The 16375-nt window shown below is 42.7% G+C and overlaps 1 long non-coding RNA gene across 1 annotated transcript in view; it reads right to left on the bottom strand.

Annotated features, from left to right (window-relative positions):
* Positions 1-12633: 12633 nt before the first annotated feature.
* Positions 12634-16375, bottom strand: part of LOC142829482 (uncharacterized) — a 48790-nt gene continuing 45048 nt past the window's right edge. Inside the window, exon 3 of the long non-coding RNA XR_012903908.1 lies at positions 12634-12764. This is a non-coding gene — a long non-coding RNA (uncharacterized LOC142829482). The remainder of the gene's footprint in view (positions 12765-16375) is intronic.

Genomic DNA, 16375 nt, shown 5'->3' with positions numbered 1-16375 from the left:
GGAGATTTCACAACCTCCCTGGGCAATTTATTCCAGTGTTTGACTACCCTGACAGTTAGGAACTTTTCCCTAATATCCATCCTAAACCTCCCTTGCTGCAGTTAAGCCCATTGCTTCTTGTTCTATCCTTAGAAGCCAAGATGAACAAGTTTTCTCCCTCATCCTTATGACACCCTTTTAGATACCTGAAAACGGCTATCATGTCCCCCCTCAATCTTCTCTTTTCTAAACTAAACAAACCCAATTCTTTCAGTCTTCCTTCATAGGTCATGTTCTCTAGACCTTTAATCATTCTCATTGCTCTTCTCTGGACCTTCTCCACATCTTTCTTGAAACGCGGTGCCCAGAACTGGACACAATACTCCAACTGAAGCCTAACCAGCGCAGAGTAGAATGGAAGAATGACTTCTCATGTCTTGTTCACAACACTCCTTTTAATGTGTCCCAGCATCATGTTTGCTTTTTTTGCAACAGCATCACACTGCTGACTCATATTCAGCTTGTGGTCCACTATAACCCCTAGATCTCTTTCTTCCGTACTCTTTCCTAGACAGTCACTTCCCATTCTGTATGTGTGAAAATGATTGTTCCTTTCTAAGTGGAGCACTTTGCATTTGTCTTTATTAAACGTCATTCTGTTTACCTCAGACCATTTCTCCAATTTGTCCAGATCATTTTGAATTATGATCCTACCCTCCAGAGCAGTCGCAACCACTCCCAGCTTGGTATCATCTACAAACTTAATAAGCGTACTTTCTATGCCAATATCTAAATCGTTGATGAAGATATTGAACAGAGCCAGTCCCAAAACAGACCCCTGCGGAATTCCACTTGTTATAACTTTCCAGCAGGATTGATAACCATTAATAACTACTCTCTGAGTATGGTTATCCAGCCAGTTATGCACCCACCTTATAGTAGCCCCATGTAAGTTGTATTTGCCTAATTTATTGATAAGAATATCATGCGATACCGTATCAAACACATTACTAAAGTCTAAGTATACCACATCCACCGCTTCTCCCTTATCCACAAGACTCATTATCCTATGAAAGAAAGCTATCAGATTGGTCTGACATGATTTGTTCTTCACAAATCCATGCTGGCTGTTCCCTATCAGCTTGCCACCTTCCAAGTGTTTATAGATTATTTCCTTAATTACTTGCACCATTTTCTTCCCTGGCACAGAAGTTAAATTAACTGGTCTGTAGTTTCCTGGGTTGTTCTTATTTCCCTTTTTATAAATGGGCCTATATTTGCCCTTTTCCAGTCTTCTGGAATCTCTCCTGTGGGTTGTACCCACAAAAGTTAATGATACCATCTACATGCTCTGTTAGTCTTTACCATGCTTCTAGACTATTCATTGTTTTTTAAGTACTTCAACATATCAGCCTAGTTTATGTCCCTGTGACATGAGGCCCTCACCCATTCAACATGGAAGATTATGGGAGGAAGGAGCACATCCTTGTTGACACCCTCCCTTTGGGATTCCTCAAAGAGCTGACTGTGCAAGGAAGTGTATTGAAAATGTGTGGGTGAGAAGAAGCAGAGGTTGGGGGAGGGAAATTATATTTGCACCCTCTCTGCAGAGATTCTTGATACTACAGGTCAGCCCTTGTATAAGCTTTCCACAGAGCACCTAAGTGTAAGATGACCTACTTTTGAGGGGATTCCAGAGGAGGCCACAACCAAGGCAAACCCTAATATTGTGGCTCTATCAGAGTCTCACTGCCAGAGACTGAGGGCATGGGACAGACTTGCACCTCAGCCAGATTCAGGGGGAAGATGGGGTGGAGTTTGTGGTCCATTCTGCAAGGAATAGAAACTAAAGCCCATGATATGAAGGAAGCAGAATGAGTATTCCAAAACCCATTAAGAGATCCCCTACTTTTCTCCTCTTCCATCAGGAAAACAATTTAGGGCCAGATTCTGTCACTCTCACTAGTTCCTCGGAATATGAGTAGCTCCACTGATTTCACTGAAGATTTCTCTACACAAAAAATGTTGCATTCATTTAAATTGAACTGAATTTTGAGAACATAAGAATGGTTATATGGGGCCAGACCAAAGGTCCATCTAGCCCAGTATTCTGCCTTCCACAAGTGACCAATGCCAGGTGCGCCAGAGAAAGTAAACAGAACAGACAATTGTCAAGTTATTCATCCCGTTGCCCTTTTCCAGTTTCTGGCAAACAGAGGCTAGGGACACCATCCCAGCCATTTCTGGCTAATACACATTGATGAACCTGTCCTCCATGAATGTATCTACTTCTCTTTTGAAATCTGTTATAGTCTTGACCTTCATAACATCCTCTGGCCAAGGAGTTCTACAGGTTGACTGTGCATTGTGTGAATAAATATTGCCTTTTGTTTATTTTAAACCTACTGCCTATTAATTTCATTTGCTGACCCCTAGTTCCTATGTTATGAGAATTAAATAACACTTCTTCATTTACTTTCTCCACACCAGTCATGATTTTATAGTTCTCTATCATATCCTCCCTTAGTCATCCTTTTCCAAGCTGAAAAGTCCCATTCTTATTCATCTCACCTTATATGGAAGCTGTTCTATATGCCTAATAATTTTTGTTGTCCCTTTCTGAATCTTTTCCAATTCTAATATATCTTTTTTGAGATGGGGTGACCACATTATACTTATAGGAAATTGCCTACATCATTGAGTCCAGTCCCTTGCCTTCATAGCAGGATCAAGTACCATCCCTGACAAATATTTGCCCCAAATAGCATCCTCAAGGATTGAGCTCACAACCCTGGGTTTAGCAGGCCAATGCTCAAACCACTGAGCTATCCCTCCCTCCAATGTTAGCAGGTTGTCTAGTTAAATTGACACAAAAAACAATGTGGGCCCATTATTCTGGTTGAAAAGTGGCTTCTTTGTGTTAGCTGAATCCACTCAAACTGAAATAAAAGCATCCAGACAATATTAAGCATCAGTATAGCTTTCAGGTTTGCATTTCACACCTTAAGTTATAACTTACCTTTCTCATGCAGGCAAGCCTTAGAAACCCTAGGATTCTCGGATTCTATATAACTTTCTCATGCAGACAAGCCCTGGGGCTCCATGTGTAGAAAAGTACTTTGGGACACAGCAAAGCTGCCTGAATTCTCTCTTTGGAAATAGCACTCAGTTATTACAGACCACACACTTTAGGGAAACAACAGCATGGAAAAGGTCCAATGATCATTGTTCAGACTTCAATAATCTGTTTAGAGGTAAAAACATTCATCAACCAACCACATAGGAAATAACAGCACAGTATATCATGAAATAATCAATCAGTTGTAATAGAGCCTGTAACTGATCAAAGATTTCTTGTTAAGCACCCAACAAAAAGTTCAAATAGCTGATGCTTTTTAAGGTGGCAAGATGAAATTCAGGTGTTGACAGGTATTTTAATGATCAGGAGAGCCCTGTAGCTTCTTTTGTATGTATGGTTATAAAGCTTATGACAATGAGCGACTAAGGAGAAGTTGGAACACGTTATGTTTCCTTTGGTTGGACAATTTCAGTCAAATAAAGACGTTGGGTCAGGTTCTTTATTGCATTATGGTCCCCTCGCACCATTCATACTGTGCAATATGGACATAACTTGGCCACAAATGCCCAGCAAAGAATTCCCCTGCCAGAAAGGAACCCCTTACTGACACAGAGGTTCACATGGCTAGGTCTGTGCTTGTGGTTTTACCTATACTGCCTCACATTACAGCAGTATTTGGGAGTTGGGGGATGGTTAAAAGGGGGCAAATTCTACTACACCAATCCATTCAGGACCTTATATTAGTGGGGTACTTACAGCAACTATGGGGATGCTCTAAGTCATGTCCAGTCTGGGACTAGCCCCATGAATCGGAAGTATGTGACCAGTTGCTTGATGCTGCCCAATCCTCCTGCACTGTATCAGAAGAGAAACTAGCCCATTATCTCCATTAACTAGGAAGTAAAAATGAATTTGAGAGTACTTGTTTTTAGGAAGACAGAAGATGAGCTGTTCTGTAAATAACAAATGAAGTTAATCAGCCATTGTTGGGGAAAGGGTGTAACTCTAGAAATAATGGGGTAAATCTTTCATTTTTAATTTAATCTCCCTGCAGTGATTGGAGAGTTTTCTTTAACGGATAGGAGTATTTATTTTGCACTTTCCAAAAGGACACAGGTATTACAGCACAATCCACTCCCATTGAAATCAGTCACTGATTCCATTGGTGGCAAAATCCATCTCTACTATATTCATGGGTAAATGAGACACAGAAATTAAGGACTCACTTCTGCCAGACTTTATAGTCCATGGAAGTGGAGTATGCTCAGCACATCATAGGAGTACTCATCACTCCACATGCAAGTTCAGCACCCGGCAAGATCAAGTAGCAAACAGCAAGCCAATGGCAGAACTAAGAACAATATTCAGCCTCTGTGATACTCTTGTTCATGTTGAATCATCACTTGAAGAGTCCTTTTAGAAGTCAGTGGAATCACTTCTTGAGTAAGTACTATCCAACATCAGTGAGGGAATCAGAACCAGACCTTAAGACCGTTAACTCGTTTAACAAAACCTATTATATTACATTTCCAGTAAGACACCAATAGGTGATGCAGAGCTAAATTTTGCCCTCAAGTCCTCCTGGGAAATTAATTGGTTCATAGTATCTCTGTTTCCACATTTTATCCAATAAAAATGTAGTTTATTACAAGTAGGAAGCTGTCTAAATATTTGGTATTCAAAATAACAAAAATAGATCAATAGTTTTTCTTTCTAGTCTAGACTCTTTTGATTTGGTGTTTCTTTAGGAGGGGTTTTTTTTTTAAATAAAAACCCTCGTTCCACATATTCTAGCATAGATATTTTTGGATACTTATATAACATTAAATGTGCCCTTGGTGAATTTTCTTAAAATCCTTTTTTTTTCAACTTGCTACCGCTTCATTGCTTTTGCTGAAATGATAGATTCCTAAATGCCCAAAGGTCTTTCTACATTAACTAGTTAATAGGAGGTGTCACCTTGATTAATGAATGAGAATTTTTTTTAAAGCAGTAGTTTAAGTTGCTGTTTTTCATGTCAGTACTCTGATGATACAGTATGAAAGGTTATGTAAGAACAGGAAGCTGACATAACATTTATTTGAAGAATAACCCAAGCCAGAAAACAAAACAAACAAAAAACCCCACAAGTAAGATATGTTAAAAGATCAAGAAATTTCAAGTTTTTTCAAGAGGTAATACTGATTATAGGAAGGCCAGTGCTCAAAAAACAGGACTGTTTGTCTATGTGCTAATCGGAAACATATTTTCAGCCAAATCTGCTATTATTGAGAAGATTAACGTAATAAATAAAGAAGAACAAAAATCAAGTCTCCAGGAAGGATGTTATACTGAAAGTCAGTAGGCATGCCAAGCACTCATTCAGCTTCAACAGAAAAAGCAACAAACCCCCTTTATGTAGTAAGAAGAGCAGCAGGACATGAGGACAACTGTTCAAGGCACAGCAGGCACAGCATTGCCGATGAGGGAGAGGGGGAGTCCCGGGGTGCAGTTATTCCGGGACCTAGTGATTTGAAAAGGCCCAGAGCCTGGGGCCATCCCTGCTGCTACCACGGCAATGGCCAGAGCCCCAAGTCCTGTGCAGTGCTGAGGGCTGGCTGAGGGAGGAGGCTAGTTCCTTCTGCACAAGGTTCTGCCCCTTCTAGGGAGCCTGGAACCAAGGCCTTCCCTACCTTCCTCCAATCTAATTCAGGCTAAATAACAGGTTTCCTTTACTGCAAAAGCCAGGTCTAGGATGTTGACGGCCGAGAGCCAGTAAAAGGAGATGGGAGCATGGCCATGATGGGAAGTAAAGAAAGAACTTGTTTCCACACACAGCTCACTGGAATAGTGATAGAAATGTAGCCGTGTTAGTCTGGTGTAGCTGAAACAAAGTACAGGACTATGTAGCACTTTAAAGACTAACAAGATGGTTTATTAGATGATGATCATCTAATAAACCATCTTGTTAGTCTTTAAAGTGCTACATAGTCCTGTATTTGGTTCTCACTGGAATATTGCACTTGGGGATTTCTGAGAAGGGAGACACAAAAGAGGAAACAAGACTGAGTATCAATCGATATTTTTGTAAATAAGCAAGATTATATTACACCAAATATATACCTGATCTATATTCCTAATTTTTCAATAACAAAAGCCACCCTACAAGATTCCGAATTCTGGCTAATGGCTCAGGTCAAAGGGGCAACGCAAGAGTGCACGGTATGTAACCGGTCACTCAAATGACCACAGAATGTCTGTTTGTCTCTGAAGGCTGTAGAATCTTTGGAGATAAAATTATGTGCACTACATTTTCCACTTGAAAGAAGAAAGCAGTAAGACTAGAAATGAGTCTGAAACTGAGGGACCTTGAAGGACCCTGCTGCAAAGAGACATTAATGATTTGGACGAAATATTTAAGTATTAAATGTTATATGCAAAAAGAGGCACATTACTACATTTGTGTGTGAACATCAATACAGTAGGAAATGGGACGTAAAATAAAAAAAATACATAAGAAAGGGGATTATTTTAACTCTTCATAAAGCTTTCAAAGTATCAGTTAACAATTAGCGTTGCTTAGAGCAGGGGGTCTCAATGGGTATTTTTACGCTATGGGATAAGGTTCAATTAAGATACGCAACTTCAGCTACGTTAATTGTACAGCTAAGTCAAAGTTCCTTAACCCAACCTTAGGCACAGACCGCACTGTGGGAAGACAAAGGAAGAACACTTTTCCTTTGACTTCCCTTACTCCTCATGAAAGCAGAACTACTGGCATCAACCAGAGCGCCCTTCTCAGCTTGAATTACCATGTCTTCACTAGAGCCACTAATTTGAATCCTGGAAGATCAACAGTGGCAGCTTTGATCTTCTCTGCAGTGTAGAGAGCCCCCTAGAGATAAGGTGTGTGAAATAATATCTTTCATGGACCAACTTCTGCTGGTGAGAGAGGGAAGCTTGCAAGGAACATGGAGCTCTTCCTCGCTTTGGGAGAAGTACTTAGGGTGTAGCCAGGGTCACTAGAAGAGGGGGGCAAAAGGAGCAGCTGCTAGCACTTTAAAAGGGCCTAGGGCACTCAGCTGCTGCTACTAGGTCCAAAGCAGCTGCTGGAGCCTGGGCAGCACAGGCTGAGCAGTGCTGAACAGCTGGCAGGGGAGAGGCTGGCCCCCCAGCCTCACCCCTTTCACCTGAGGCCTGGCCCCTTCCAGAGGCCCAGAACTGCCCCTCCACCCAGCTTGCTAGAGACTTGGCAATTCTGTTGGGAGTCCTGTCCACAGCTGGCCCATGCCTACTAACTCAGGCTCAAGGGAGCCTGTCTAATCATGGTGTAGGCATTTGGGCTCAGGTTACCGTCCAAGTTCTGGGACCCTCCCACTTTGCAGACTCCGGCCTGAGTCCAAATATCTGCCCCACAGTTAAACCGCCAATCAGCCCGAAATCCTGCAAGCCTGAATCAACCAGCATGGGACAGTCCCGAGTTTTTCATTGCAGCGAAGACATACTCTTAAAGTGTCATAAGTGGTTTGGCATATGTGTAGAATATGTGCAAAGGGACCATTCAAGATGAATGGCCCTTTCGCACCCCTGTAGTCATAGGACAAAAATGGGTGGGGGGAGGTAAGTGGGCTACCGATCATTATAATAAGCCATAAATCTTTATTAACACAATAACTTTCAGTCTCTAGCAAAGTTATGAATTTAAACTCCCCGGGTTGCCTTCTGAAAGTGTAGTGACAGTTTCCTTTCAGGATCAGGACTGATAGGTCAGAGTGGAGTGATCGCTTTGTGGAAAGTGTTCCTCTACCCATGACAGGGTGTTTTGGTCTTTTATTATTTTCACGTGTCAGTTCATTCAAGAGCATTGGGATTATCTTATTTCACCCGCATCGTTGTAATTGGGGCATTTAGTGCACTGGATGACGGACATCACATTCTGAGGCACACATGGGTAGGACCCAACTTTGTGTTGTGTGTTTGCACAGCACCTCACACAGTGGTAGCCCTGGCTATGAGAACGTCTCCAAGGCACTAAAATAGCACCAATATTGGGTATTGTAAGCACTGTACAAGCACTTAGGTGCAAATCCCATCCCTACATCCCCAGGCATGGGCAGCCCCCTCTCAGCAGAGCTGTGGTTGCTGTACTGAGGCAGGACAGAATGGAGGGAAATTGTGTGAGGCTGTACACAATGTATGACAAAAAACCCTGGGCTCCTGAATAAAGGGGGTGGGTTTGAGACAGGGCCAGAATACCTGCCACAGTCCTCTGCCCTTCCATATCTCCTCAGAGCTGAATGTTAGAGAGATTTTAAATGACACATCATTGTTTTGATGGGGGGAAGAACACAAGGGGTGATTTTATTTATATATTTATTTACTTTTGGCGAATGATCAGGAAACACCATGAAAAAAAGGAAAAAAGAGTAAGAATGTCACCATGACAGAGAACCAAGGGTGTAGTTGTTAGAAGAGGCAAGTATGGCCAAATAATCTAGTGATTTAGGATCAGATTTCTTCTCAATGACAATGGTGTGATTCTGGAGTGGCATGCTGAGGTGAATGTGATTACTCAGCATTTTCTTCCAGTATAAAGAAGTCAGACTCTATCCCTTAACTGTTTTCAGTGGCACCACAAGAAAAGGGTGTATAAATACATGTGCTCATTTCCTCTCCCTATGCTAGGTGTGCAGCATGCTTTTAACAGTGGTTGGAGGAACAACCAAACCACCTATTATGCAGGGTCTGTGATCAACAAGTCATAATGACCACACAAGGCCCAGGGACTTTCAAAACAAAGAGGGATATAGGACTGAACAAAGGTCATCGATGTGGGCAACCGCATAAGGAACAAATCAGTATTGGCAGGTGAAATAACTGCACATTTTCACCTTCCTTGATCTCCACAGATGTACTTTTTCTGCCTTTTCCATTTGTTATTTCACTGATACAGAACTGCACATCATGTTTAGAGCCCTGCTCTGGGCTTGCTCTCATGTATACCTGAGTATAAAATTGCCTCCCATGGAGGTGACTTGGGGCATTGGATGTGAAGATTTATTTGTTTGTTTGTTTTTATTTGCTGATATTTTTACAAACTGAGAATAAGAAAGTTTCAACCTTTATAAGCAACAAAAGCAGCTCATGTTGCTCACAAGCTCTCTAATATACTTCCACTCTAATGAGCAGTTTACTTTCAGGCATTGTTTTTTCTCCCACGCCTTGTGATTATGCCACGGGTGTAAAATGATGTTCATTTGCCTAGTGTGTGTGACTTTAATTTGGTCTAGATGAAAAATAGTCGATTCCCACTTCCTTCCTTGATACAAACTTGAAGCAATAACCAACAATTACAACCCACCCCATGTCAAATCATTGTTAGCATATAGCGTTCAACAATGAAAATGCACTCAAGCCACTTAGCTTTTGTCTTGAAGTAGAAAGCTATCCAGGCCAATTCAGCATTTTACATTTACATTTTTCTCTCTGAGGAAGTCATAGAATGATAGATACAAAGAGCTGGGATGGACCTCAACAGGTCCTGTACTCCAGCCTTCCCACACTAAAGGAGGACCATGCACAGAATAAATGTTGTTATGTGCATCAAGTCATGTGCGGGTGTGCAGCACCAATAAAAACACATGCTGCTGGCTATGGGCTGTCAGTACTCTGCTAATAAGCTAGACAGCACCAGAATCTCTTCTGGGTGGATGTCCAAGTGCACATCTTACAGGGAAAACTGACCCTCTCCCTGCAGCTGCCTCCCTAAAATGACATAGCTGGGAGCCGGGGGAATGGAACGGCCTGGACTAAATCAGGTAACTTTGCTTCCCACCACTACCAATGAGTGCAGGGGGGCTCTGACCCCTGCAGCCTGCACCAGACCTCCTGCTAGTCCCTGGGCTGCATTGCTGGGCAAGAGCTTTGTGGGAAAGGGAGGAATCAGGCCTCGCGTTCACTGGCAGCGGGAAGCAGGGAGTTGGCTGGGAGCTGGGTCATTCCACTTCCTCCTGTGGTCAGTGAGGGCAGAGAAGGGCCCAGCCCCTACTGCTGGTGCCATGCCCCTGGTCTAAGCTATTCTTTAAAACCACCAGTGATAGGAATTCCACTATCTACTTTGAAATCTATTCCAGCACATAACTCTCCATATAGTCAGAAAGTTTTTCCTACCTCAAATCTCCCTTGCTGCAGATTAAGCCCATTATCTCTTGTCCTACCTCCAGTGGACACAGAGAACAACTGGGCACCACTCACTTTATGTATTTGAAAACAGTTAGCTGGTTCGCCTCCCGCCTCCCCCCACGCCCAACTCTGTTCTCAAGACTAAACGTGCCTAGTTTCTTTATACCTTTCCTTATAGATCAGATTTTTTACAACTCTTTACCATTTTTGTTGCTGTCCTCAGGACTCTCTCCACAGTGCCCAGAACTGGACACAATGCACCAACTCAGACCTACCCTGAGGCAAACAGAGCGGGACAATTTTCTCCCATGTTTGACATAGGACAGGTCCCGGAAGTCATGGATTCCATGACTTTCCAGAACTTCCAGGACTTTTGCAGAAGACAGTGTGGCTGGCCCACAGGTCCCCTGAACAGCTTGGGCTATCGCTGGGCTAGCTGCTGCTGGGACAATCTTGGGCCACTGTGGCCTCCCTTCCCCAGCGCCAGCAGGAGTTTGGATGTAAGAAGGGTTTGGGATATGGGAGGGGATAAGGATTCTGGGCAGCACTTACCTCAGGAGGCTTCCAGAAGCAGCACCATTCCTCTCCCTCAGCTCTTAGGCAGAGGCACGGCCAAGCAGCTCTGTGTGCTGCCTCTGCTTGCAGGCACCATCCCCAAAGCTCCAACTGGCCGTGGTTTCCAATAGGATTTGGAAGCTGGTGCACATGGCAGAGGTAGCATGCAGAGCTGTCTGATTGCACGGCCACTTAAGAGACGAGGGTGGGGGACGTTGCCACTTTCTGAGAGGGGTGGAGCCAGGTAGGGAGCTTGCCTGCCCCACTAACTCCCCCCACAGCCCTAGTGGGGGTCCCAGATCACACACTGCCACTCTCACTGTCTGTAGCAATAGCAAGAGTCCAAGGCCACCCCACCTCAAAATCTATGGTGCCCCAGGCCACCCACCTGCACTCCTGCTGAGCACGTGGAGTAGTCAGAGACTGACAGGTCACAGGCCATGAATTTTGGTTTATTACCCAGGTCCTGTCCATGTCCTTTACTAAAAATACCTGTGGCTAAAACACAGACTTACTGATAAGCCTCAGATCTTTTCCAGCTCTGTTATTGCCTGTCCATTTATCCCCTATTTCGTAGTTGTGCATTTGATTTTCCTTCTTTCACATCTTGCTTTGCATTTGCCTTTGTTGAATTTCATGTTGTCGATTTCAGACCAATGCTCCAACCTGACAAAGCTGTTTTGAATTAATAAGGATGGAGCTGCACCTCCCAGCTGCTGCCACGAGAAGGGGCTCCTTCTGCAGCTGCCCAGCCACTGAGAGCACCGTTCCCCAGGCAGTTCCCAGCCAGTTGTGGCAGCAGCAAAGAGACCGCAAAGTTGTTGAAGAGCAATCATCTGTACAGTGAGCCCATTGAGAGATGTCCATGCATCTGCAGAATCTGTAGAGACATGCCAATGGACAGGGCATTCCAAATCCTTTTCCATGCCCATGTGCTGGGCAAAAGATATACAAGTACATTCAAATGGCAGAGAATATAAAAAGTCAGCTGCATCACCTCCATTTTGTCTTCAGTCTTGCTTCTCACATCTGGGGTAACTTCTTTTATCCTGTCCTCCAACGTGTTTGCAACCCATCTTAGTGTGGTGCCACCAGCAAATTTTATAAACACACTCAGTGTGTCATTATCTAAATCATTAATCTGAATATTGAATGCTATCAATCTCAGGATATCTCATGGATCCCAGAGAGTACATCTCCCCACTGTTTGTGCTCATTGGTTAACTGTCAGTCTTGAAAGAAGATATGCATTCTCTTAGGTTAGGTGTACTCTATAGCCTTTTTTCAGAAAAAGCTACACAAATTACGGTGCACAATTTGCGTAGCTTTTTCCAATTGCTTTTCCAGAAGAGGCTTTTCTGCCATTTGGCCTCATCTAGACAGGGCCAAATGGTGGAAAATCCTCCTCTTTCAGAGGAACCCTTATTCCTTGTAGAACAAGGTATTCAGGGATCCCCAAAAGGGCACATTTGTTCTTCCACAAAAAAAAGTGGAAGAGCAAATGCATTCCCTGGACACAGCAGAGTTTTTCCGGGATACTGAATGTGTCTGCTTTTCCTACAAAAATTTCAAAAAAAATGGATGCACACTTACCATCCCTGTAAACCTCATTTTACAAGCCATAAAGGATGTGTAGAAAGAGCAGGTTTTTCCGAAATTTGGAGGGCCAAATTTCGGAAAAGCCTCTTTCGAAAGAAAATTTGAAAAATGTACTTACTGCAAATTGTGTATCTTTTTCCAATTTAACTGTGCAGTATAGACGCAACCCTAATTTCATCTAGGCCACATCCCCCCAGTTTGCTTATGAACACCTTGTGTGGGACTGTATCAAAAGACTTATTAAAAATCAAGATATAGCACAACTCCAGCTTCTGCCCAGCCACTAAGCCAGTGTCAAAGAAGGTAGGAAGTTTTATTTGCATGATTTGCTCTTCACAGATCCAGACTAGCTATTCCTTATAATCTTCTTATCCTCTAGGTACTTTGATACCTGAAAGATAATGGGAAATTATTAATTTCTAAGTTAAGCCAATTGGTTTATAGTTCCTCGAGTCCTTTGTTCTCCTTTTTAAAGAGAGATACTATGTTTGCCCTCTGCAGTCATCTGGGACCTCACCAATCTTCCTTGAGTTCTCAAAGTTAATAATTAACAGTTTTGAGATTTGTTTCAGCCAGTTCCTTAAGTACTCTAGAATGAATTTCAAGTAATCAGAGCCAAGTGATTACATGTAATATTCAGTATAAGTGGCACTTGATGTCATATTTTATTTGTTCATGTCTATAAGGATCTTTTAATGTACAGTAATGTATCTTTGACTTGGGTAGCGTTTTAAGATGAATTCAATGTTACTTCCCAGTGATTTTCTGTAGTGAAAGTGAGAGAAAGCCTAAATGCATCAGTCACAAGCCAAAGATCTAGCTAAAAATTATAACACATGGACCAAATTCATAAGAAATAGGCAGCTTCTCTACATTTCCTATGTTAATGGCTTGAATATTGAAAATTAGAAGGAAATGCACTCACATAATAATGTTACATATCAAAGGGCATGTCTACACTAGGAAATTATGTCAAAATAACTAAATTCAAAATAATAACTCCCAAAATAACAAAATCACAATAGCGTGTCCTCACTATGAAGGCTTCTTGAAATTACTTTGAGACAAGCTCTGTTATTATGGACGTGCAACATCAATTTAGAGCCTCAGGAAACACTGGGAAGTAATTACTTCGAATTACTCTGGGCGGTAGTTATTTCAAAATAGCAGCAGTAGAGCATCCACACTAACATTATTTTGAAATAAGTATTTTGAAATTAGTACAGATTTCAAAATAAGCATCCCCCATTATTTCCAAATAACAGGCTGGGTAGTGTGGACGCTCTGCTTATTATTTAATGTAAGGTGGGTATTTTAAAATAGCTCCCTAGTGTAGACCAGGGCTAAGAGAGCAAAATAAAGCTCAGAACAGGTACAGTTGAGGTACAAACAGGTAATACTTTATGCAACTGAAGTAATGGTACATGCATAATTGTTTGAACCCTAATTCAACAAAGCACATAAGCAGATCCTTACATTTTATTGAAGTACAGAGGACTTAGCATATGCTTAAAGTTCAAGCACTTGTATATGCGATATGCTGAATAGGGGCCCTTAAGTATCCATTTGTGACCCTGATAGAACAAGTGTATTCATGTATTCTGTTTTGTATATTTTCTGTATTAACTATTTTGCATTTGCCATTAGCTTCTTCCTGCACACAAATATGCAAGATTAGGCCTTGTGTTACTGGATGGGTCTCCAATCTACCACACAAAAGCATAACATTAAATAGGATTCAAAATTGTCAGATGAGATTAATTAGACATTAAAACAAATTAGTTTGGGATATGGCAAGTTCTCCATCACACAGTGAAGACTGGCTATGTTTCAGAAAGGCATCCAATTTTGATCTAAAGACTCTTGTCACACCCATGATCATTTGTTTCAAAGTTAAATGGTCCTCACAATTGAAAATCTGACTTCTATGATAAAGAGGCTTGGCAAGGTTCAAATGAGCATCAACACTGATGTGCTTGTCCAAACCAGAATAAAGTTCCCCAGCTTCTAAACACCAGCTGTTTCTCACAACTGTCTTTGTTCCACAGCTGCCCACATGCTTGTGTCACTATTCCTAAGATGATATGCAAGATCATTTCCCATATCCATTTTCAAGTCCATCCTTAACACCCTTTCCTTTGGTAAAGCTTGCAAGAAATTAGGGTATGTCTACACTACCCCGCTAGTTCGAACTAGCGGGGTAATGTATGCATACCGAACATGCAAATGAAGCTTCACAGGGCTCGAACTAGGTAGTTCGGACTAGGATTCCTATTCCGAACTACCGGTACACCGGTAGTTCGGAATAGGAATCTAGTCCACGAGGAATAGGAACCTAGTCCACGAGGTGTACCGGTAGTTCAGAATAGGAACCTAGTCCGAACTACCTAGTTCGATCCCCGTGTAGCCGCGCTACACAGGGTTCGAACCAGCGGGGATTTAAAAATGGCAGCTCCCCGCTTATGCAAATGAAGCCCGGGAAATTCAAATCCCGGGCTTCATTTGCATGTTCGGTATGCATACATTACCCCGCTAGTTCGAACTAGCGGGGTAGTGTAGACATACCCTTAGTTACTTCCATCGTGAGGGCTACGTCTACACTGGCATGATTTTCCAGAAATGCTTTTAACAGAAAAGTTTTCCATTAAAAGCATTTTCGGAAAAGCACGTCTAGATTGGCAGGACGCTTTTCCGGAAAAGCACTTTTTCCGGAAAAGTGTCCATGGCCAATCTAGACGCGCTTTTCCACAAAAAAGCCCTGATCGTCATTTTCGCGATCGGGGCTTTTTTGCGGAAAACACTACTGTGCTGTCTACACTGGCCCTTTTCTGGAACAGTTTTCCGGAAGAAGACTTTTGCCCGAACGGGAGCAGCATAGTTTTTCCGGAAAAGCAATGATGATTTTACATTAGATCGTCAGTGCTTTTGCGGAAATTCAAGCGGCCAGTGTAGACAGCTGGCAAGTTTTTCCGGAAAAGCGGCTGATTTTCCAGAATAACTTACCAGTGTAGACACAGCCATATATATGTTTTATATCCATTTTGCTCCCCAGTGCTCTGCTCTTGTACTTGCTAAGTAGATGTGTAATTTCACTGAGATGAACCTTTTACATGAAGACCATGCTAATGCTGGAAATAAAGTAGTATAGCTGTAGAAACCTTTCATTACATTTCAGTTGCGGTGTGAAAATAAGTTATGTAGCTCTTGGTGTTTAATAGTTTGCTGATTGCACATCTTGCAGTTTACAGCATTAGTACATTAGGTCAACAGTAATAAGTTTCCTCTCTAAATACAGGCAATACTATTGAATGTATATATTATTCCATCAAAAAAGCTCCATTGGGAGAGAATGAAAGCTGAACAGTTAGCACTAAGAAAGTCAAGGAAGGACATTGACATGGCCCCCACAAAGTGAACTCTGTCCCCTTTTGAAGGGCTGTTATGATTCAGTCTTTAGTTGCATTCAGAGGAGAAAGTAACTCAAATTTCTTACACTTACTCTTGTATTGCATCTCCCTCAGGGAGGGCATCAGGGCAGAGGGTTTGGACATGGGAGGTGCAGGAGTCAGGGCTGGGCTGTGTGAGGAGAGGCTCAGAGCAGGAAGTGGGTTATATGTGTAGGAGAAAAGGGTGCTATTTAGGGAGGGTAAGAGGGTTGGAACTCCCTGACCCCCGAGATACATACTGTTGCTTTCTGTTGCCTTTGGTTACTGTCAGGGAGCGAGAGAGACTCTCAGTGTGGGTCACTCACTCCCTGGAGGGGAGTGGGTCTCAGAGCAGAAGGTTGGGGCATGGGGGGTGCAGGAGTCAGGGTAGGGTGTGTGCGCTTTCCTCTTGCACATTTCTTTTCCTCCTGGCTGGGGAGGGGAGGGAGCCGAGGAGTGAGTGATGCACATTGTGCACTTCCCTCTTGCTCCCTCACAGCGACAAAGGAGAACAGCAAGCAGCATCTCAGTATGAATCTCTGTCTTCCCTAAACAGAGCCTGGGGGTGCTCAGATCT

This window comes from Pelodiscus sinensis, chromosome 5 (genome assembly GCF_049634645.1).
Source record: "Pelodiscus sinensis isolate JC-2024 chromosome 5, ASM4963464v1, whole genome shotgun sequence".
NCBI lineage: Eukaryota > Metazoa > Chordata > Testudines > Trionychidae > Pelodiscus > Pelodiscus sinensis.
This window is presented reverse-complemented; position numbering and strand designations above follow the sequence as displayed.